At 45.2% G+C, this 22,876-nt stretch overlaps 1 protein-coding gene and 2 long non-coding RNA genes across 6 annotated transcripts in view; 2 read left to right on the top strand and 1 right to left on the bottom strand.

Annotated features, from left to right (window-relative positions):
• LOC308571358 overlaps positions 1–6,110 on the top strand; it is an 80,711-nt gene extending 74,601 nt beyond the window's left edge. For both annotated transcript variants that reach the window (XR_014001311.1, XR_014001312.1), the window contains exon 4: positions 5,582–6,110. This is a non-coding gene — a long non-coding RNA (uncharacterized lncRNA). The remainder of the gene's footprint in view (positions 1–5,581) is intronic.
• The window catches only part of LOC308571350 (uncharacterized protein), a 127,677-nt gene that overhangs the window by 73,933 nt on the left and 30,868 nt on the right, over positions 1–22,876 (bottom strand). The window lies entirely within an intron of this gene.
• The window catches only part of LOC308571467, a 150,852-nt gene continuing 149,811 nt past the window's right edge, over positions 21,836–22,876 (top strand). Inside the window, exons 1-2 of the long non-coding RNA XR_014001465.1 lie at positions 21,836–22,124; positions 22,468–22,830. This is a non-coding gene — a long non-coding RNA (uncharacterized lncRNA). The remainder of the gene's footprint in view (positions 22,125–22,467; positions 22,831–22,876) is intronic.

Below are 22,876 nucleotides of genomic sequence, written 5' to 3'. Positions count from 1 at the left end.
GTACCTTGAGAACCTCAGGGGAAAGGTGGAATGGATAGAAACATTTCCAGTGTATTTTTATAGAAAAAGAGGTGCCACGAATGCCTCCCTTGTTCTCTTACAATGGCAATGGTGCCCACCTGAGAGGTGTTGGAACTGAGTTCTGATGTGTTCTGGCTGAAAAAAGCCCTGAACGTAAGTCTGATAAATTGGGACTAATCAGCATATATGTAATTATCAAAAAAGCCCAACCTAAAAATCAATTTTGCCCATGAGGCCAATCCTCCAAACCATGCCCCCCACCCACAGGACTTTAGGTGTGGGGCAGGTACAGACATAGCTTCAAAGGAACTGTTGGGAGCTTAAAGGTGGCGCTGTGGGTTAAACCACAGAGCCTAAGGCTTGCCGATCAGAAGGTCGGCGGTTCGAATCCCCGTGACGGGGTGAGCTCCCGTTGCTCGGTCCCTGCTCCTGCCAACCTAGCAGTTCAAAAGCACGTCAAAGTGCAAGTAGATAAATAGGTACTGCTCCGGCGGGAAGGTAAACGGCGTTTCCGTGTGCTGCTCTGGTTCGCCAGAAGCGGCTTAGTCATGCTGGCCACATGACCCGGAAGCTGTATGCCGGCTCCCTCGGCCAATAAAGCGAGATGAGCGCCGCAACCCCAGAGTCGGTCACGACTGGACCTAATGGTCAGGGGTCCCTTTACCCTTTACCTATCTGCCTCCACCATCTATTAGCGGATGAGCAGTGAGGGCTGGCTTTGCTTAGGGAGCATCTGCAGCACCAAGGAGAACTCCTCGCATACCTGGTGCCTGCAAAACCCAGGCTTCTTTCTTCCCATCAGCAAACAAGGGGAAGAAGCCTGCTTTTCAGAGGCACCAGCTGCGGGAGCCTGATTAGGCCTACGGAACCTCTCCATTTGGCCCACAGGGTTATTTCGGTCAAGCCGGATCACATAACCTGTACCTGCTGAGTTATATCACACCAAGTGCAGGGCAGGTAAGGACTGAAAGGGGCTTGTAGGCACTGTTGATCAGCTTACCCCAAAGCACCTTGCAAAGTGTTGCTCTGCTTGACTGACAAGTCTTCTGAAGTGCCTTGCAAGGGGCATTGCAGGACCTGACCATCAGCAGATGGTTGGGCCACGGAGAACACTCCGAAGACCCTTGCAAGGCAAATCAGGTTCTAGTGACCCCACTACGACTCCGGATCTAGTTCCCCCTATCCCTGCCTTACAACAGTGAAAAGAAAAACTCCCAATTTCTTGCAAAACCGCACAAAATGAGGAATAAAATACAATAGCTTGATGGTGTGCAGTGTATCTATTTCCACGGGGGAAAGTGAAGTGCAATAGTCCAACCCATCCTGCGCAATAGCAAGCTACTCAGGCTGTTAAAAGCAACATGCAAACATCATTCAGAAAATGCCACTCTCATGAAAACTAGCTTATACCGTCCTCAGTAAAACATCCGCTATTGTAGAGAGATTTCTTGGCCATGACGCCCCGGCTTGTTTAATTGAAAATGGCCACACGGATCATTGGGGAGACCGCATACCCTAATTTTCCTCCAAACTAAGACTGGTTTCTCTCAGCAGTTCCAAGCATCCTTGTTCCGTGCTGTGCCTAAAATAAACCTGAGCTGTGCCTTTATGTTAATTATCTGTTCTCTACAAGCTGTTCTGTGATAAGATACTGTACAACACTACAGTGACATACCTTTCCCCAGCCCCTCCACCCCCAGCCGCACACAGCAGCTCATATGATGGTTATTTAATATCCATGACTCACAGTCCACAGGACTAGGATTCTCGCCAGCTGGGATTTGTTCTAAGTGGTGCAAAATGACAAACAGGGCATGAGACGCAGCTCAGATACTAAGCAACTGGCACCCCAATTATTATTTTAAAAGGGTCACAGCTCTTCCCAAGGAAAGAGAACACTTACAAAAACCCCCACATACTAAAACAACCAGAAAAATAATATCTGCTAAAGAAAAGTGTAAATCAGGGGTCAGCAGACTTTTTCAGGAGGGGGCCGGTCCACTGTCCCTCAGACCTTGTGGGGGGCCGGACTATATTTTTTTGGGGGGGGGGAAATGAACAAATTCCTATGCCCCACAAATAACCCAGAGATGCATTTTAAATAAAAGGACATATTCTACTCATGTAAAAACACGCTGATTCCCAGACCATCTGTGGGCCGGATTTAGGAGGCAATTGGGCCAGATCCAACCCTGGGCCTTAGTTTGCCTACCCATGGTGTAAACCAAAACCTCAAAAGTGTACTGCAATAGCGACCACCTAAATTATAATATCTCAGATAGCAGATCTGGGAAACACCCCTCTCTGTATGAGAAAATGCTGTCTGTCAGAGCCACACTCAGTCTGATTCCATATTCCACACTCAGTGGAAATGTTTTTGTTATGTATTGAAGTCCTCACCCTGGACACCAGGAGTATCGTGTATATAGTTTTCACTCAGGTCCACATCAGTCATTTTAGGCGGGAAACCCTGTGTTGTTGCTACAATGTTGACAGCCGGCTGCCTATAAAAGCAGGCCGGCTGAGCTATATGCCGTTCAGTTCTGTTCCAGCTTACAAATAAAGATCTGTTTGAAGAATCGCTGTGTCATCTGATATGTTCACCCACAACTTAACACTTTTAATGTCTAATACAGTGGTACCTCGGGTTACATACGCTTCAGGTTACATACGCTTCAGGTTACAGACTCCGCTAACCCAGAAAGAGTGCTTCAGGTTAAGAACTTTGCTTCAGGATAAGAACAGAAATCGGGCTCCAGCGGCGCAGCGGCAGCAGGAGGCCCCATTAGCTAAAGTGGTGCTTCAGTTTAAGAACAGTTTCAGGTTAAGAACAGACCTCTGGAACGAATTTAGTACTTAACCCGAGGCACCACTGTAATGGTTTCGTAGTGAGTAGAAGGCATTATGCTGAGTGGAAAAGCATTATTAAAGATGGAATTACCACACATGCAGATAGACAAGTCTTGCTGAAGCGGAAGAAGCCTGGCTTCTGGAAGGATAAGTCCCGTCTCACTAACCTTTTGGAATCCTTTGAGAGTGTCAACAAGCATATAGACAGAGGTGATCCAGTTGACACTGAATACGTAGACTTTCAAAAAGTATTTAACAACGACCCCTGAGGAAGCTTAGCAGTCATGGAATAAGAGAAGTAATCTTATGGGTCAGTAATTTGGTAAGAAACAGGAAGCAGCGAGTAGAAATAAATAAATCCCATTTGAGGGATGTAGGAAATGGATATTCCCCAGGATTAGGACCTATGTTTTCTATCTTCTTCAGGTTGTGGAGATAGACACTACAGTGGTACCTCGGGTTACAGACGCTTCAGGTTACAGATGCTTCAGGTTACAGTCTTCACTAACCCAGAAATAGTACCTCGGGTTAAGAACTTTGCTTCAAGATGAGGACAGAAATGGTGCGGTGGCAGCAGGAGGCCCCATTAGCTAAAGTGGTAACTCGGTTAAGAACGGACCTCCAGAACGAATTAAGTTCTTAACCCAAGGTACCACTGTATTTTTGTTGGTGGGCAGGGAGTGAATGGGATCTCTGCTACAAGGATAGCGCTACGGTTGTTGCAGAGATACTCTATAATGGGTACTTTGAACCTTCCAAAGACATGATGATGGTACATTGTATGGCAACATGTGAAAACCAGTCAACTTGCACTCTGCCGTATGCTTTCATAGAATCATAGAATCATAGAGTTGGAAGAGACCACAAGGGCCATCGAGTCCAACCCCCTGCCAAGCAGGAAACCCCATCAGAGCACTCCTGACATATGGTTGTCAAGCCTCTGCTTAAAGACCTCCAAAGTAGGAGACTCCACCACACTCCTTGGCAGCAAATTCCACTGTCAAACAGCTCTTACTGTCAGGAAGTTCTTCCTAATGTTTAGGTGGAATCTTCTTTCTTGTAGTTTGGATCCATTGCTCCGTGTCTGCTTCTCTGGAGCAGCAGAAAACAACCTTTCTCCCTCCTCTATGTGACATCCTTTTATATATTTGAACATGGCTATCGTATCACCCCTTAACCTCCTCTTCTCCAGGCTAAACATGCCCAGCTCCCTTAGCCGTTCCTCATAAGGCATCGTTTCCAGGCCTTTGACCATTTTGGTTGCCCTCCTCTGGACACGTTCCAGTTTGTCAGTGTCCTCCTTGAACAGTGGTGCCCAGAACTGGACACAGTACTCCAGGTGAGGTCTGGCCAGAGCAGAATACAGTGGCACTATTACTTCCCTTGATCTAGATGCTATACTCCTATTGATGCAGCCCAGAATTGCATTGGCTTTAATAAACCTAGTGGTAAACATGTATTAGGGCTGCAGTGGAGGTTCACAGGATTAATGTACGTACACCCCCAGTGCTATTTTTCTAGAAAAAGAAGTGCCAGAGCTCACCACGAGCGCCTCCATTGTTCTCTAATAATGGCAATGGCGCTTGAACTGACAGATGCCAGAGCTTAGTTCCTGCAAGTTCCTGCTGAAAAAAAGCCCTGACCCCCCCCACCTCAAATTCATTGCACATAGAGAATAAAAATGTAAGTTGTCTATGTCTAGGGATTATTTTCTCAGGAGGGAGCACTCCATCATGTGAGCCACCACATTGGTTAACTGCCCGAGTGAGGCTTGAAAAAAGAACAAGTTATCAAGACTCTGCCAGGTGTGAATGCCTATTCTACAAACACAGCTGCCCAGGAAAAGAGGAAATTCAACTTTAGATGAAGGAGGGCTAGTTATGCACACCAACATTTTGGGGTGGTCTTCAATTAAGTTTTATTTGGCTTGGGCCCAATGAAATGAATGAACACGACCAGGTTAAGACCATTAACTTCAGTGGGAATACTCTGAGTAACACATTACCACCTTAAAACACATATGCTGTGTACACATTACCACCTTAAAACACAGCTAAGGTCTTTCTTTTCCTCAGTTTGGAGGTGAAGCTAGTTTGAGGGAAATGTATCACAACACAATATTTCCTTTAAAAAACAGCATGATAGATACAGAATGCATACAGATTGTGGCTAGCATCATGTGTACACAGTGGCGTAGCATGGGTTGTCAGCACCCGGGGCAAGGCAAGTAATTTGTGCCCCCTAACCCGTGGATTTGCGCCCCCTGACCCTAACCCCCAGATGTTGCGCCCGGTGTGGCCGGCCCCCCCTGCACCCCCCACGCTACGCCACTGTGTGTACACTCCTTTAAAAACAACCAGTGGTGGGAGCACCCTGGAGCCAGAGTAAACAGGATTGGGTACATGGCCTTAGTTAAAGGCTTCCAACTTTTCTGATGCCAGCTTTCCTCAGAGTACCTCTCAGTACCTCAGTTGCCTATCAAGCTTAACAGTATCTGAAGAAATAGTCATTGTCCTATGAGGCTTTACTATGAAGTTCAAACTCTGTGTTTTTTGTGTTAGAATTTCTTCTAAACCATTGGTTCATAACTGAAAGCATCCTAGATTCACTGGCATAAAATATTTATCCTGTATTTTTTACATTTTTTATGCAAAATTTTAATGTTACTTTCAGAAAACTCAACCTTCAGACATTCTCTTGTTCATTTCAGGCTGCGGCCCTCAAAAGCAGACTGTGTGGCTTCATCAACAACCAGTCTTCCCCCTTCTCCTACCAGCAAATGTTTTATCGCCTGGCCTGATGAAGAATTCTGAAGCACTCGAAAACCTGCACACTAGTTTCATATCATCATAGAATTGTAGAGTTGGGAGGGATCACAAGTTCAACCTGTGCAATGCAAGAATCTTTTGCGCAACGTGGGGCTCAAATCCACAACTCTGAGATTAAGAGTCCATGCTCTACTCTACTGAGTTTATGCAATCTTAGATTCAAGGATGTGGTTCTTCTACTGAAGAACTTTAATCTCTGAGGGAACATGGCTTCCAGCTGTTAGATAAGAAGAAGTCGCGAAATTTGGCTCCCTTTAATTCAGTGCACCACTAAAATTAACCTCCAGCCTTGTTAAAATAAAGACTGCCTAGTTCTTTTTATTCCTGTTTTCCACCAACCAAAGAATCTGTGTGTATCACCTAAGGATGGATGTTGAGAGACCAGAGTGCACATGCTGTCCCCACATGGTTTCTCCCCAGTGGCGTAGCATGGGTTGTCAGCACCCGGGGCAAGGCAAGTAATTTGCGCCCCCTAACCCGTGGATTTGCGCCCCCTAACCCTAACCCCCAGATGTTGCGCCCGGTGCGGCCAGCCCCCCCTGCACCCCCCACGCTACGCCACTGTTTCTCCCTCACGCTGACCAGAAGGCAAGTTGGACAGGCCAGAAATTGGAACTGAGGAAACCTCTGAGGAGAAGAAGGCAGGCACTTTGGTTCCTCATCTCCCAGAACCTTCTGTCTCAGCAGCTATTCTGTCCTGGGCATGAAATGCAAATTTATGAAACAGTAGTGGCCAGATTTACTTGTTTTCCTGTATACTTCTATTTAGTTTTTTTTTAATTTTTGGCCTAACAACAACAACAACAACAACAGGCATTGTACCCTGGAAATGCTTAGCTTGTCGGTAAACTTTTCTAATAAAGTGAGTTCCTAAAGTTTGGAAGACCAAAAAGAAATATTGGCTCTATTCAGATCTCTTCAAAAACAAATCCCTGTGACTCTAGCTGTCATCAAAAAATGAACAATTAGCTCTTTAATATGTACCGTATATTAAGATGAGCTTCCTCAAAAATAGGTACCTAACTTTTTCTTTCTGAATCATGTCTGTTAGATTGCAGGCCTACCGGCAGAGACAGTATTGTTTTGTTAATCTGTCTACAAAGCCTAGCAAACTCTCGCACCTTCTTTAACCCACACATATGCACTAACTAGCAGCCGTACCTCATGTTTCAGAACACATTTTTGTTTTGTTTTTAATAAAAAAATTCTTACCCTGCCCTTCACCATAAAGTTTCAATATAATCATAAAACTAAAAACAAGAACAATTCCAAAAAAGCACAGTATAAGTTAAACAAAACAGAGATGTGAGTCCCAGAAAAATACTTGAGTTGTCAAAAGCAAGGAGGATACCCTAGAAGATACACAACCAAGATTCTAGGTGCCCCTCAGTGGGGAGGGAGTCCCCCAATTTACAGTAAGTGCCGACACAGAAAAAGGCCTCTCCTGAACTGCCATTCTCTGCACTCCTGAGGCTGCTACTCTTAACATCTAGCAGGGTCTGTATGGATGGAGACAAATATTGGGCTACCTTTGGCTAATTTATTGTTTCTACTGCATGATTTACTTATGCCTGCGCAAGTCCCTTCTGGCTGCAACAAGGGGCGGGTGCACTTATGGGCAGCACCTCCACCATGGATGAGCACATATGTATTTACCCAGCATGCAAGACACGACCAATTCGTATTTTGGGCGCTTGATCATCATCCATTGGATCCCAGAATAAAGTCATTTATCTGACAGGCAAAGAGGCTCCTTTTCACTTTCGCTGTAAGTGACTTCTGCCTCTGTCAGTGTGCCACTGTTTTTCAGGGATGACCACAGTTCTGTAGAATCACTGCACCAAATCCAGGCTATGAGCCAGTGTCCCCCAACCTGGTGCCCTCCAGATATTTTGAACCGCAGTTCCCATCATTGCAAGCCGGCATAGTCAATGGGCAGGAATAATGTGAGGGCTTGGAGGGCATCAGGTTAGAGAAGGGTTCTGTAAAGCCTCTAAAGAAATTTTAAGCAGCCTACGGTAGCTATAGGATTTTAACAAGGTAATCGTAATCAACACAGTCCACACCTTGGTCTGCTATGCTTCCCAGCTCCATTCATGTGCTGGATGACAGGTTTGGTATGAATTCCCTTACATAATCAGCCATCCCCAAGAGCTGCTTGGACTGGGCTGGGACATCATTTCAATACTTGCAACCTTTCACAGCAGAGATCACAGCAGAGATCTCCCAGAAATGTCAGTTCAGTCACCCTGAACACGCAGTTTCCTTCCTTAAATTTGTACTCTTGTCGTTTCTTAAGACCTTCCCAAATCCTTAGGCTTCATTTAGCTCAGGCAGAACCCCAAACATTAATTTTTGTCCATTGATGCATCCCTTCATCATTGTGCCTGTATATATGATTCAGACAGGGGAGGCTGATGCTGTTGGGATGCAAGACACAAAGTGATACCTCCCAAAGGGAGTTTTACATGGACAAAGTTTGGGGTTGCCCTCTGTGACCTGTAACTGCTAAAAGTCTGAAGAGGCATCTATTTTACTGAAAAATAGCCATTCACAAATTATGCCATTATGTCCTCTCTAGTGGGGAGTCTGAAATTCTTTTTCTAGGTAAGACATGTTTAGGTTTCTGGGATTACAACATACTCATACATTTCCATTAGACATACTAAAATGGTTAAGGTGGCTGACCAGTCTGCTGGTTCCTGAATCTTTGGGCTCTACCTGTAAAGCAGGGGTAGCTACTATGTGGGTCATACAGTATTTGTCAATGTGCACATGTCAAATACACAATATTTGTCAATGACATCATTTTTGGGGGAGGCTTTTTTAAAAAAAATCCCTGTGGTTTTTCGCCTTCTGCATTGTTCCTGGTGTTGCCTGACTGCCCCGCAGCTAGTTTTAGATATTTATGAATCTAGTTCCTTCCCTCCCCGTTTCACATTGTTTCTATAGCGGCTTCTGCTGCTGTTTGCTTCCATGTTCAGAACTCAACTGGCGATCAGTGAACAGTCACCTGATTGTTGCCTGCAATTTCCTCTAGTGCTAGCCCTAGTGGTGTTGAGTCATTGGCTGGTGAGGCTCCAGCTGCTTGCAGGATCCATCATGGAAGTTGCCAGAAGTTTTCAGTCAGGCAGCCGCCGCCAATCAACAGTTGTGAGAGCAAATGGGAGTGATCACTTCTCTTTGTCAAGCGATGGAGAAAGCCAAAGCAGTCAGGGGCAGGCGATAGAGAGGCAATTAGACAATCTAACTTACACCAGCAACTTTAAGCAAAGGGCAAACATTGGTGCTTTTTCCAGCAACTGGCCAACATTGTTGTTGGCATCTACCTGTCTCAAGAGACGATGGAGTGTACCTCCGGGATGTGTGTGATGTCAAACTGTTGTGTTGGCAGCCCTGAAGTGGTCTGGAGGTCCTGGGCTGCCCAGATGACAAGACCCCTCTCTCAGCCTCACAGATGTGGTCCAAAGGAAAGCAGAGCAGTACATTTGGCACCAGCTTGGCTGCAGGTAAAAGGTAAAGGGACCCCTGACCATGAGGTCCAGTCATGGCTGACTCTGGGGTTGCGGCGCTCATCTTGCTTTATTGACCGAGGGAGCCGGCGTACAGCTTCCGGGTCATGTGGCCAGCATGACGAAACCGCTTCTGGCGAACCAGAGCAGCGCACGGAAACGCCGTTTACCATCCCGCCAGAGCAGTACCTATTTATCTACTTGCACTTTGACGTGCTTTCGAACTGCTAGGTTGGCAGGAGCTGGGACGGAGCAACGGGAGCTCACCCCGTCACAGGGATTCGAACCGCTGACCTTCTGATCGGCAAGTCCTAGGCTCTGTGGTTTAACCCACAGCGAGTTGCTGGAAAAAGGAGTACAAGGCACCATCCAGCCACCTTAGGGATTCCACTCTGGATTTGTGTAGGCTTTACTTTATAAAAACCCTGCTTACGAATGGAACACAGTCAAATGGAAAGGGTGGAATGGCTGCTAAGTGATACTGATGACTTCGTAACTTATAAAGTAGAACTATATGCGTTGACAGCTAAGAAGATCAGGAGAAAAGAACTAGATAAAATAGCGGTCAATTGCAAAAGTGATTTGGACATTTAAGCTGGCATATTCTACCTGAGAACCCCCTGCTATTCTATCGTATGCAACAAATAACTTCTAGGAGATGTGACCGTGGTTTATTGTATTTGCAGTGCCTGATGTGTTTATGGTTATTGTTGCTTTTCTCTTTGTTCCCTTTGTGAATGATGCCATGGCCTTTGGCTAGTGCAATAAAGTTTATGATGATGGTGTGCATGAGTAGGCAAACTAAGGCCCAGGGGCTGGATCCGGCTCAATCGCCTTCTAAATCCGGCCCACGGACGGTCTGGAAATTCAGTGTGTTTTTACATGAGTAGAATGTATCCTTTTATTTCAAATGCATCTCTGGGTTATTTGTGGGGACTGCCTGGTGTTTTTACATGAGTAGAATGTGTGCTTTTATTAAAATGCATCTCTGGGTTATTTGTGGGGCATAGGAATTTGTTCATCCCCCCAAAAAAATATAGTCCGGCCCTCAACAAGGTCTGAGGGACAGTGGACCGGCCCCCTGCTGAAAAAATTTGCTGACCCCTTAGTGTTTACTTCTGAGCCTTTTCTTCTCCCAAAGATATCCCGCAAGGGAGCAACACGATGTTAGGATATTTCCGTTCCACCTTAAAAGGGAGCAGGATGTTTGTGTCACAGCCTGCGTATTTCCTGTTCACAGGATGTTTATGTTTGCTATTGCTTTCGTTCTCTCTCTCTGTCTGAGACAGTGGCGCAGGCAGTCATGTCTTTCTTTGTTCTGATCAACGCTGAATAAAAGCTTGTAAATAATGCTCTCCTGAGTGCGACTTCTGGCTGTGCATTATCTGCTGATAAAGAGTGTGCATGAGCCCTGGAATGCGGCAAGGTATTTTCAGGAAACTCGTGTCACTAATCACTCATACTGCGTGACTACAGGAGATCGATGGATCGTCCGGCAGCCGGCTTGGGGGCCATGATGGACTTTATCTCCCTGGCAGTATCCCAACACACATCATATACACCAACTGGCTAGTAAAAAGTAGATAATTTTAAAAGGTATGCTTAATAATCCACTGCGGGAGGCAGTGGTAGACAGGAGTGCCTGGCGTGCTCTGGTCCAGGGGGTCACGAAGAGTCGGACGCGACTAAATGACTAAACAACAACAACATGTTTAATCATCACTGAAGGACAGGGAGGAGGGGGGGGTTAAACTCTGATGGTGTAGTGGTCTTGTTGAATTTAATGAGGCAAATAGGTGTGTGATTTTGGCTTCATTATTTATTTAATGAAATTTACACACCATTTGATTGTAAATATATATATATATATCTCCAAGTGGTTTACAAAAAGAGACAACGATAAAATCAAGAAAGATTCACAACCCTACTTTAAAACATAAAAGCTGAAATACTTAGAAAGCTGAGGCAATTTTAATCTATTTTAGTATCTGGGTAGGCTTGTCTAAACAAGAATGTTTTAAGTAGGTGCCAGTGAAGCTGTCTGCTTGATCTCAACAGGCAGGGAGTTCCGAACTGTAGGCACTGCCACACTAAACGACTGAGGTCTTGCAAATTTGGAATGGGTATTATGTGGCACCTATTGCAGTGCCAATTCTGCCAACCAAAGTGGCCAGGTGGGCACGTGTGGGAAAGGCCTTACTCACAGGATCAGCTGTTTTCTTAAAGAAACCATTTAGAATGTAATCATTCTCAGTTATAGAATAAAATATATATTTACTTTGTGTTTTACTTTAAAGTGAACCCTGTGCTGTTTTGTACCACATTTATCCATAGCTACTGGTTGGTATTATAACTGACAGATATATTATAATTGAAATGGTATTTAGATGGAGGTTGGCACTGATAAAAGGATTAGATAAATATGTAAGAGTTTTGAACCTAAATTAAAGAAAACAAAACACTTTAGGTGGGTGAGTTCGCCTCCTCCAAAACAAGTAATGTTGGAGTTGAAGATGGTTCGCCACAGTGCACTGCCTGCAATCTGTGCTACAAAAACAGTTTTACCCTGTGATTTCTGTAAACTGGCCTCATCCTGCTTCCTTGTGGCATGATCTCCCATGCCTTTAGACTGTGGGAGAATGGTGCACTGATGTGGGTATCTGAAAAGGAGTTGATCCTGTGGATAAGGCCAGCATACCAGTCCCATTGATGTAGCCACAAACACGTCTCTCCCCTATCGGTCTCTACAGCCACAGCAGACGCTGTAACCCTTCAATGGCTTGACCTCACTCCAGAAGGCGCACTCCCCCATTGTCTCCTGAGATGGATGGATGTCAACCATGCATACACAGAAAGCTTGCAGATGTGCAGGATTTCACCATAAGGAATCAGCTGCCACACCACTTGGGCTACACGTGAAAGGTGTTTAGGTTTCTTTGAAAGTGATGAAACTGGATCTAGGTTAATTGACACACTTTCTAAAGACTAAATTGTGAGGAGGTATAAAATGGAAATCACGGCAGATGGTAACAGCAGTCACGAAATTAAAAGACGCCTGCTTCTTGGGAGAAAAGCAATGACAAATCTAGACAGCATCTTAAAAAGCAGAGACATCACCTTGCCAACAAAGCTTCGTATAGTTAAAACTATGGTTTTCCCAGTAGTGCTGTATGGAAGTGAGAGCTGGACCATAAAGATGGCTGATCGCCGAAGAATTGATGCTTTTGAATTATGGTGCTGGAGAAGACTCTTGAGAGTCCCATGGACTGCAAGAAGATCAAACCTATCCATTCTTAAGGAAATCAGCCCTGAGTGCTCACTGGAAGGACAAATGCTGAAGCTGAGGCTCCAATACTTTGGCCACCTCATGAGAAGAGAAGACTCCCTGGAAAAGACCCTGATGTTGGGAAAGATGGAGGGCACAAGGAGAAGGGGACGACAGAGGACGAGATGGTTGGACAGTGTTCTCGAAGCTACAAACATGAGTTTGACCAAACTGCGGGAGGCAGTGGAAGACAGGAGTCCCTGGCGTGCTCTGGTCCAGAGGGTCACGAAGAGTTGGACACGACTAAACAAAAAACAACAACAATAAAGTGGAAAATTGATGCATAATCTCATTTTCCATCAGTTGGTGAAAAGTATGGCATTACTGTTGATCCCGCTGCCACATACACCTCAAAACTAAACTGGACACTCGCCTATGATTCCTTATAGTCATCTTCATTGCAGGAGCTTCAGTTATGAACTGAAGAAAAAAAAGAAACAGATATTTTCAAATATTACAGTTACATGTATTTGGCTTAGGTTATCGTTGACCATTGTTTTGAATCAAAAACATGGAACTGTTAAATGAAGGATAATCCCTATGTACAAAGAGATGTTTTGAGATAAATTTGGGCAGCACTTTATATTTCCACCTTAAATCCTCAGAAGATGGCACTTGCTTAAGGTTCTGAAGATGGGAATAAGATCTGCGAAAAATCAGACAAGTGAGCAGAAACAAAATATGACTTTTTGCCCCAGGGGTAATGGAGATGGAGATGAATCCTGACAGGCACACACATGACAAGGCCGAGGCAGAGCAGGAACGGGTGACTCACAAATTGTAGTGGCACGTTCTCTCCAAGGGCTTCAGTGTGCGAGTAATGCCTGAACGATCTTAGCCACGATCACATGAGGAACACAATGGCTGGCTGGCTGTTGAGCCATATAACAAAACCCCAACAAATTAAGTATAAAACAGCCTCTGGTGAGTCATAGTCCTAATTAGAAAGAGAATTAACAGGTATTAGATTAGCAAAAAAACTCCCTGCTAGGAAAGTACATAGGGGACATTATTAAAGAGGCTGACCTTTTTTGTTTGGTGTGTGTATGTGCGTGTTTGTTTCACTGAATTTGATCACACTTTTAATTACTCCTGCCACCATCAAGAACTAACTGGATTCTTTCAGTTAACTACTGACGAGTAGAAAGGTTTATAAATCACCCTGGAAGGCAGAGGAGCAGAAGGAATTATAGACCCACAAATTCTTACTCTGCGCCAAACATCACAAATATCACGTTTGCTTAGTTTCTCTCGAATGGGCTGCATCACTCAGAGCACTATGTATAGTTTGGCTTATTGGTTATACTTTCTTGAGTGCTTCGACAGACACTCTTCTTTTTGCTAGGTTAGGCTCAATGAATACCATTTGGCAACTGACTAAACATCTAGGGTATGGTTACCAGACATCCCCATTTTCCGGGGAGAGTCCCCGGATTTACAAATCTGTCCCGGGACAAAATCTGTCCCCAGAATGTCCTCGGATTTCATTTAATGTACCCGGATTTATATTTTAAGTGTTGTAGATTTATCAGTAGGGAATGAATGTTGCGTGATTGGTTCAACGGCACAAGACGAATAATATGGGGACTTCCGGTGAGGCAAAATGGCGGGTGCCACAGCAGCGAGCAGCACCTGAAGCCACCCAGAGCCAACTGCGCTACGAGGCTGGCTCCGGGCTGCTGAGACTGCCGCTACCACTGCAGAGGGGAAACCCGGGACGTCTGGTGCGTCAACTGGGGGAACTGCTGACACCCCCCCACGACCCAAATAGAGCCAGGAGCGAGAGCGTCCGGCCACCCAACAGCGCTCTGGGGCCAGGAAAACCCCTGGAGCCGACGCAGGGAGAAGGAGGAGCGGAGAAGGAGAAGGAAGAGAGAGAAAGAGGAAAGAGAAAAAAGAGGGAGCCCCGACCTTGCCGTGCTGCTGCTGAGGAGGAGAGGTAGAAGAGCACCGGAAGGGCAAGGACATGTGGCCGACCCCGGGCCCGATCCGAGTCTACTCCACGGTGGCTAGTGCTCCAAGAGAGCAGGCAGGGGCCCAGAGGAAGGCTGCACAACAGAGGAGACCACAGAAGAGAACACATTACTTCTTCTTTTTTTTTTAAATAATAACTTTCCCCCCCTCTTTTTTAAAAAAGTGTCTCTGGATTCTTTGGAAAAAACCTCAATCTAGGGCTGATATTCAAAGTAGTGAGGAGATTGCTCTGTCAGTGCAACCATTACTGCTTGCCTGATGGAATGACTTCCCCAGTCCTCCCACTCTGTCCTGTTCAGGGGGATTCTCCCAACCACCATGAGCTACTTTGTGGGGTGCAGGGGACCCCACAGGGGGAGGAGAGGACAGGAAGCCCCATTGTGCTATCAGGATGTTGTAGTGGCTTCTGCTACTGCAACTACATAGTTGTACCTACCTCTATGTGTTTATAGCTGCATCTACTTGCATTCATCTCTCATGACATCTGCTCCCCCTTACGCTGCCTCTATGTCTCTGCCTCTCTCGTTTGCTACCTTTGTCCCCCTTCGCCCCACTGTTGGCTCATCCATCACCAAAAACTGGGGTCAAACTATATCTCACATTCCTGGCTACTTTTCTTTTGATAGCAGGGAGGGGCGGGAAGCAGCTCAAAGGCCCCCATCCAGGTATATCCCCTGTTAGGGAGCCCACACCAGTTTGTTGCTGAAAACCCCTCACTGGCTGCTCTTTCTTTGCATTGGGAGGGAAGCCTCACTATAGCAGTTTGGGAACATTTTTGTAGGGTCAGCTGTGTGGGGGAAAGGATTGCTTTCCCTCCCCACACTCTGAAGTCTCTTTGATGCTTGGCTGGCACTGCAACTGCTAATTATATAATTTAAAGCATGCATATTAATTGTATCTACACACAATTAACATCAGATCGAGTTTGGGCCTTAGGGAGGTCTGAGTGTCTTGATATAAACACACACACAGAGAGACCACTCGGAATCTCTAGGTATACAAACACTTTTCCAGCTTTACTGAGAAACATATGCAGAGACAATTTCTCCATAGGTCTTTCCCCATAGTTCTTATTCATGTAATACTTAGTTACCCTAGAGATATTTTTTTTAATTGACTGACTCATCTTGAAAATTCTGCATGTGAATTTTCTTCCCATAAATAAGACCATGTTGCTGAAGCTATTTTAGTACAGGTAGTCATTGATCTCAAATGCTTGATAGCAGATACAAAAGTGTTTGTTTCTACCTTTTCTCCACAACCTTCTCATCGCATGGGCTCCATGAGCTATTCTCACAAATCAGTACAGTTGACCATTTTCTAAAGAGAGGCTGCATGCGTAAATAGGAGAATGAAATTGCGCCATTTTTTCATAAACCATACCTATTCTAGTTTGCTACTTTGCAATTGATACAATTGGGAGTATACAAATTTTAGGGCTGTGTAAGTCCCCCATCCCACAATTTGGTGATTTGGATCAGGCCCCAATTCAGTTTGGATCAATTCAGAACTGATCTGATTCCAGCCTAGAAAATCCCAGTGAATATTTGGAAATCCAAATCTTTGATTCTTCCATTGACTTGCACTGGGAAACCAAGAAGGTCATAATTCTTTGTTTCTTCACATAGGTGCATGAAATTTGTAGGAATTAACCACATCAAATTTCTAAAGCTTGGTTTTTCAAAAGATAAAATAAAAAAGTGAAAGTGAAAGAACCATAAATAATTTATTCCTTGCAAATTATAGACACATTTGGAACATGATAAGGTCTGATCTCAATTGCTGAAGGAAATTGCAGCTGCCTCTAACAGTGCATATAGCTGCTGTAAAAATGAACACGTTGCCTAAGTTAACTTTTCTTTTTCACATAGGATGGATCTCCAACAAACAATATAAAATTTGGAACATTTTATTTTTAATGGGGAAAAGTCAATACTGAAAATGAACTTACTTTACATACAAATGCAAAAAGGTGGGTGAGGGATTCTAGACTGCCAGTGAGACCAACCAGGTTCATCATTTAATATTTATTAGTTTAGACAGTAAAATAAAGAGATGGGTGCAAATAGAAAATATTTCTGTAAATGGTCTCCTAATTAGTGTTTTACTGTAAAACCAATGCAAGAAAAATCTTTCAGTAGCTCTTTACTTATTAGTTGGATATGTAGAGGTTTTACACTTATTACTCACAACTCCTCATTGCAACCATTGTATTTTCATTCAGAATTCTATAGCAAACAAAGGCTTGAACCCTGGCAATCGTGGTGTTAGAAAAATTTTTCCTTCACCTACATGATTTTTTAATATATTAATGGTAGACCTTTTTCTGAGCTGGGGATTCAACTACCAATGTTGGCTTCAATGGTGGCAAATTAATGATTTCGTTTAGCATGTCTGCCCCTCACTCACAGCTTTTGAAAACATGATTTCAGCAGCCTCTAATCAGGTATAATTTCTTCATTATATACTATATTACTAGACCTCGATGGTGTAGATTCAAGGTAAGTGACCTTTTAAAAGTCTGGGAGGGAAACTGGGGAATAACACTTGATGACAAAGACTGGTCTAACCACTGGAGTGAGCCTCTTGGTGAGGATGCCCAACAGCTGGCACATACCACCATGTGTGGTGACGGTGCTGGAAAGCACAAACCGTTTGGGATGCCATTTTTGCTGCCCATCACTACAAGCAAGTACCAGGATGGAGCAGTCTGACTAGAGGTGAGGAGTCTGGCTAGTGGTGATGCTGCTACTGCCAGCACCTCTGCCTTGGGTGGCACCATGGCTGCTATGGGCACGTCTCATGCCAGTGCTAAGCTTCAGAAATTATACACTCACAGTATGTGGTCTGCTTGTGCACTGACTTAACATTAAAACCAGGGCCAAAATGGGAAGAGAGGATAAACCATGGGTCTGCAAACTAAGGCCCATGGGCCAGATCAGGCCCAATTGTCTTCTAAATCCGGCCTGCGGACGGTCCGGGAATCGACATGTGGATCACCAGAGTGTGGATCGCCGGCGTGCATGTTCTTTCCCTCTCCCTCTCTCTCCCTCACACACACGGCAGCCCTTTTCTCCTCAGGGATGGAGCAATCTTGTCCCACGCTGTGCGCCGTCGATGGTGGGAGTCGGCTTGCCTGCCTGTCTGCCTGCCTCAGTAGGGCGGCGCTGTGAAGGGGGCATGTGACGCCAGCTGCCGGCTGCTGCTGTGTTCTCCTCCTGCTCCCTCTCCCTCAGTCTGCCCTTCCTTCCCTCTCCAAGCCCCCTTTCCGTGCCGCTTCCTCGTGTTTCATTGCCGCTGCCACCTGCCTGCCTGCCTGCCTCCTTCATTCCTCCCATGAGGATCAGGTAGGTTATTGCAGTGGCCGCTGTTATGTACTGAAGTTCTCACCCTGGGCCAGCAGGGGGATACTGTAGATAGTTTTCACTCAGGTCCACATATGCAAATAAGGGATTGAAAGTGACGTTCAGTGATTGGATAGTTACAGAAAGTTGTTACTGTTGCATTGTAGTGGAGCTCTATATAAGCAGGTTGGCTGAACCCTTCAGCTCAGTTCTGTTCTGGCCTGTGAATAAACAAGAGCTGTTTGAAGAATTGCTGTGTCATCTGATATGTTCACCCACAACTTAGCAGCCGCGGCCGCCACTTGTGGGTTGGCAGGCAGCTCTGTCTTCTTCTCCACGGTGCCTCTTGGGCAGCAGCAGGTGGTGGGTAAAAGCCCTGACGACGCCCCGGTTCCCCTACCTCCACCCATGGCTCCTCTGCTGGGGCTACTGCTTCTGTCTTCGCCGGCCAGCGCAGCCTCCTACCCCGCCATGGCGCCTGGCTGGCTGGAGAAGCCCAATTGTGGCTATTGGGACGACAACTGGGACAGGTAAAGCGAAGCATCTTCACGCCTCTTTGCGGGTGGGCGAAAATTGTTCATTTCCCTCCCAAAATATAGTCTGGCCTCCCACAAGGTCTGAGATAAGGGCAGTGAGACTAACTAAGCAAAGACATAAATTTTATGTAACGCTTGATCATTAACCAACCAACTTCAAAACGGCTTCTTCTTACTTTCCAACACCACCCACTTCCAGGGCAATTATAACTAATTTAAATTACGTATCGCACACAGCTGCAGGAGAACAAAAGCCAATATAGTGCATGTGACTTATGACCCTCTCAATTTTTATTGTACACCCCTAGACCAGCGGCATGTAGCAGACCATCACATTAAAAAAAGTTATGATACTTACATGGAGACCTCTGTCTTGTGCTTTTAAAAAAAATTAAGGATGTGATTTGGATTGATTTGGGGGCGGGTCTGTACCTTTGCTTGATTCCTATTCATAGAATCATAGAATCATAGAGTTGGAAGAGACCACAAGGGCCATCGAGTCCAACCCCCTGCCAAGCAGGAAACACCATCAGAGCACTCCTGACATATGGTTGTCAAGCCTCTGCTTAAAGACCTCCAAAGTAGGAGACTCCACCACACTCCTTGGCAGCAAATTCCACTGTCGAACAGCTCTTACTGTCAGGAAGTTCTTCCTAATGTTTAGGTGGAATCTTCTTTCTTGTAGTTTGGATCCATTGCTCCGTGTCCGCTTCTCTGGAGCAGCAGAAAACAACCTTTCTCCCTCCTCTATGTGACATCCTTTTATATATTTGAACATGGCTATCATATCACCCCTTAACCTCCTCTTCTCCAGGCTAAACATGCCCAGCTCCCTTAGCCGTTCCTCATAAGGCATCGTTTCCAGGCCTTTGACCATTTTGGTTGCCCTCCTCTGGACACGTTCCAGTTTGTCAGTGTCCTTCTTGAATTGTGGTGCCCAGAACTGGACACAGTACTCCAGGTGTGGTCTGACCAGAGCAGAATACAGTGGAACTATTACTTCCCTTGATCTAGATGCTATACTCCTATTGATGCAGCCCAGAATTGCATTGGCTTTTTTAGCTGCCGCGTCACACTGTTGGCTCATTTCAAGTTTGTGGTCAACCAAGACTCCTAGATCCTTTTCACATGTACTGCTCTCAAGCCAGGTGTCACCCATCTTGTATTTGTGCCTCTCATTTTTTTTGCCCAAGTGCAATACTTTACATTTCTCCCTGTTAAAATTCATTTTGTTTGTTTTTGCCCAGTTCTCTAATCTGTCAAGGTCGTTTTGAAGTGTGATCCTGTCCTCTGGGGTGTTAGCCACCCCTCCCAGTTTGGTGTCATCTGCAAATTTGATCAGGATGCCCTTGAGTCCATCATCCAAGTCGTTGATAAAGATGTTAAATAAGACCGGGCCCAAGACAGAACCCTGTGGCACCCCACTAGTCACTCTTCTCCAGGATGAAGAGGAACCATTGATGAGCACCCTTTGGGTTCGGTCAGTCAGCCAGTTACAAATCCACTGAGTGGTAGCAGAGTCAAGACCGCATTTTACCAGCTTCTTTACAAGAATATCATGGGGCACCTTGTCAAATGCCTTACTGAAATCAAGGTAGGCTATATCCACTGAGTTCCCTTCATCTACCAGGCTTGTAATTCTGTCAAAAAATGAGATCAGGTTAGTCTGACATGACTTATTTTTCAGAAATCCATGCTGACTATTGGTGATCACAGCATTCCTTTCTAGGTGCTCACAGACTGTTTGCTTAATGATCTGCTCCAGAATCTTCCCTGCTATTGATGTCAGACTGACTGGGCGGTAATTATTTGGGTCCTCTCTTTCCCCCTTTTTGAAAATAGGGACAACATTTGCCCTCCTCCAGTCTGCCGGGACTTCGCCTGTTCTCCAGGATTTCTCGAAGATGACTGCCAGTGGTTCTGAGATCACATCTGCCAGTTCTTTTAATACTCTTGGATGCAGTTCATCTGGCCCTGGAGACTTGCATACATCTAAACTAGCCAAATATTCTTGTACTGTCTCCTTAGTTATTCTGGGCTGTGTTTCCTTTGCTGAATCATTTGCTCCAAATTCTTCATTAATGGGGAAAGGACACACACGGGTCCTTAATGTATGGCAAAATACTAATGAATAATCACCATAAATCACCATAACCTATGGCTCCTGCAACATTTTCTATTTGTGTTTTCTGACCACATACAACTGAGGGCAAATTTAAAAGGAGCCCTTGCAAAGGAAGGCGAAAATGGAGCGCTATAATAAACAACCTCTCCACCCCAGTGAAAAATGAAGGTTTGACAGAAAGGGCTTTCAAATGAAACACAGGTGTGCAGGTGCACATTGGGAAGTTTTTTGGTGGGCGGGGGGAGTTTGAGCTTTGCGCTGTGGGTCAAACTGTGTAATTCAGGGGACTGGTCTAAGGACCTCTAATTATTGGCTCCAACTGCACATAACAGAACACAGGTGTGCGCCACTGATGGAATCATAGAATCATAGCATGGTAGAATTGGAAGAGACCTCGATGGTCCTTTAGTCCAAACCTCTGCAATGCAGGAATCTCAACTGAAGCATCCAAGACAGATGGGCATCCAATCTCTGCATAAAAACCTCCAAAGATGGAGAGTCCACAACCTCCGAGGGAGACCGTTCCACTGTTGAACAGCTCTTACTGTCAGAAAGTTCTTCCTGGTGTTTCTCGTAACTTGAATCCATTGTTTCAGGTCCCACCCTCCAGACCAGGAGAAGGACCCGAACCATTGAATTCAAAACCCCTATTTGGCAGGGACACGTGAGGGCATGTCCCAGTGTCCCTGCCACTCCCAACCTTTCTCTCTTTGGTGCAAAGATATTAAGGGGATTGGATTGTAAGCCTGTGTGGGTGAGCACACATGTCTCCTCTTGATCGGGGACCCAAATAAGAAAGGGTTCTGCGGAGAGAAAGATGTAGGGAGCTGGAACCTCTAAAGCTGCTTTATAGCAGGTCAGATCAATGGTAGATTTCATTCAGCATTATCCACTGAGTCTGTTTATGTCCCACTCATTTTGCTCCGTTGCTGAAGTGCATGATAATTTGCCAAGTTAAAAGGTGGCAACCCTGAGATGATGTTCTAAAGCTAACAATAAGGGGGGGGGGAGAGAATCATCCCCCTGACCCTTGTTCGCAATCCAACAAGTGTAGAGGCTGCAGGCTTAACTTGGTTCACTGCTGCTCTCTCATCCCTCTACATCCAAAGGGCTTTGGTACCCTTTTCCTCCCTTCCTGGGGACTCCATCAAGAATCTAATTTTTGTTGTCTAGCATTTCCGTCTAGCATACACACTGGTTAACTCAAGCAGGGGAATGTTTTGTTCAAGCAAATGCTTCAGCATAAAAACGAGTGAATTCCACTAGGTGCTGACATTCCAGATCAGTCCTTAGTGGTCTGGCTGACACTGGGTTATACTTATCAAAGTTGGTTGGTAGTAGAGTGGCTTGAATTATTCATCACTACCAAGTGACTCTTCTATCTGAGAAAATTCAAGACAGAGGTTGCTTATGCACACAGGCAATTGTTTTCAAAACAGCTGGCACGAACAAATTGCAGCAGCACCAAAACTGCAGCAAACCTTTTAGTTTTGGGAATGTATTGGGTGTTAGGGGAAGGGTAGTACCTCTGGTGGGGAACATGTCAACACTGCTTCTGGGGTAGTTTGTCCACCTTTGGTCCCCACCTTGTGCTCAGCTCTGACCTGTGGCTCCTAGAAGCTTTCTTTCTTTCTTTCTTTCTTTCTTTCTTTTTTAAATGATATTTATTGAATTTATTTTTTTTAAGTTACAAAAGAAAAACAAAGTAGAAAAAGAAAAAAACAAGCCACTTCCAACCATACATATACAAATTCAAAATAAGAAAGGGAAAAAAAAACAAAACAAAAATACACCACAAACATTTAAAAACATTTAAAAACAAATCCATTATTCTCAACTCCTCAACTATCATTACCCTCTTTCCTTGACCTCCTCCTCCTCCCCTTCCTTGTATCCTGGTTGTTAATTGTCACAGCAAATCCTTTCCATATTTCATAATATTCTGTCATTAGGCTCCTAGAAGCTTTCAGCATGCCACAGTAGCTACAACTTGGGAAACAACTTCGATTGGCAGGCCAATGGGTCTCAAACCCTTGGTGAGTCAGGGACTTCCCTTGCATGCAAAGACGGGCTCTGACGGATTGAGCAGACAAGACTAATAGTGGGCCCAATGGTCAAGAAGGAGGTTTCTGCATGTGCCATAGAGGAAAATGAGGGACAGGTGGGACTCGTCCACCTAAGAAGGTGGCCCGTCTAGGAGAAGGAAAACTCTTATACTAACCATCTGCTGCCTTGCAGGATATATTTGGGAGAAGAAAAGGCTGAGGAGTAAGCCATACACAAATCCGGAGTGGAGTCCCCAAGACGGTTGGATGGTGCCTTGTACGCCTCCTTCCGGCAACTCCTGCAGCCAAGCTGGTG

Source organism: Podarcis bocagei (genome assembly GCF_964188305.1).
Source record: "Podarcis bocagei genome assembly, chromosome: 13".
Taxonomy (NCBI): domain Eukaryota; kingdom Metazoa; phylum Chordata; class Lepidosauria; order Squamata; family Lacertidae; genus Podarcis; species Podarcis bocagei.
This window is presented reverse-complemented; position numbering and strand designations above follow the sequence as displayed.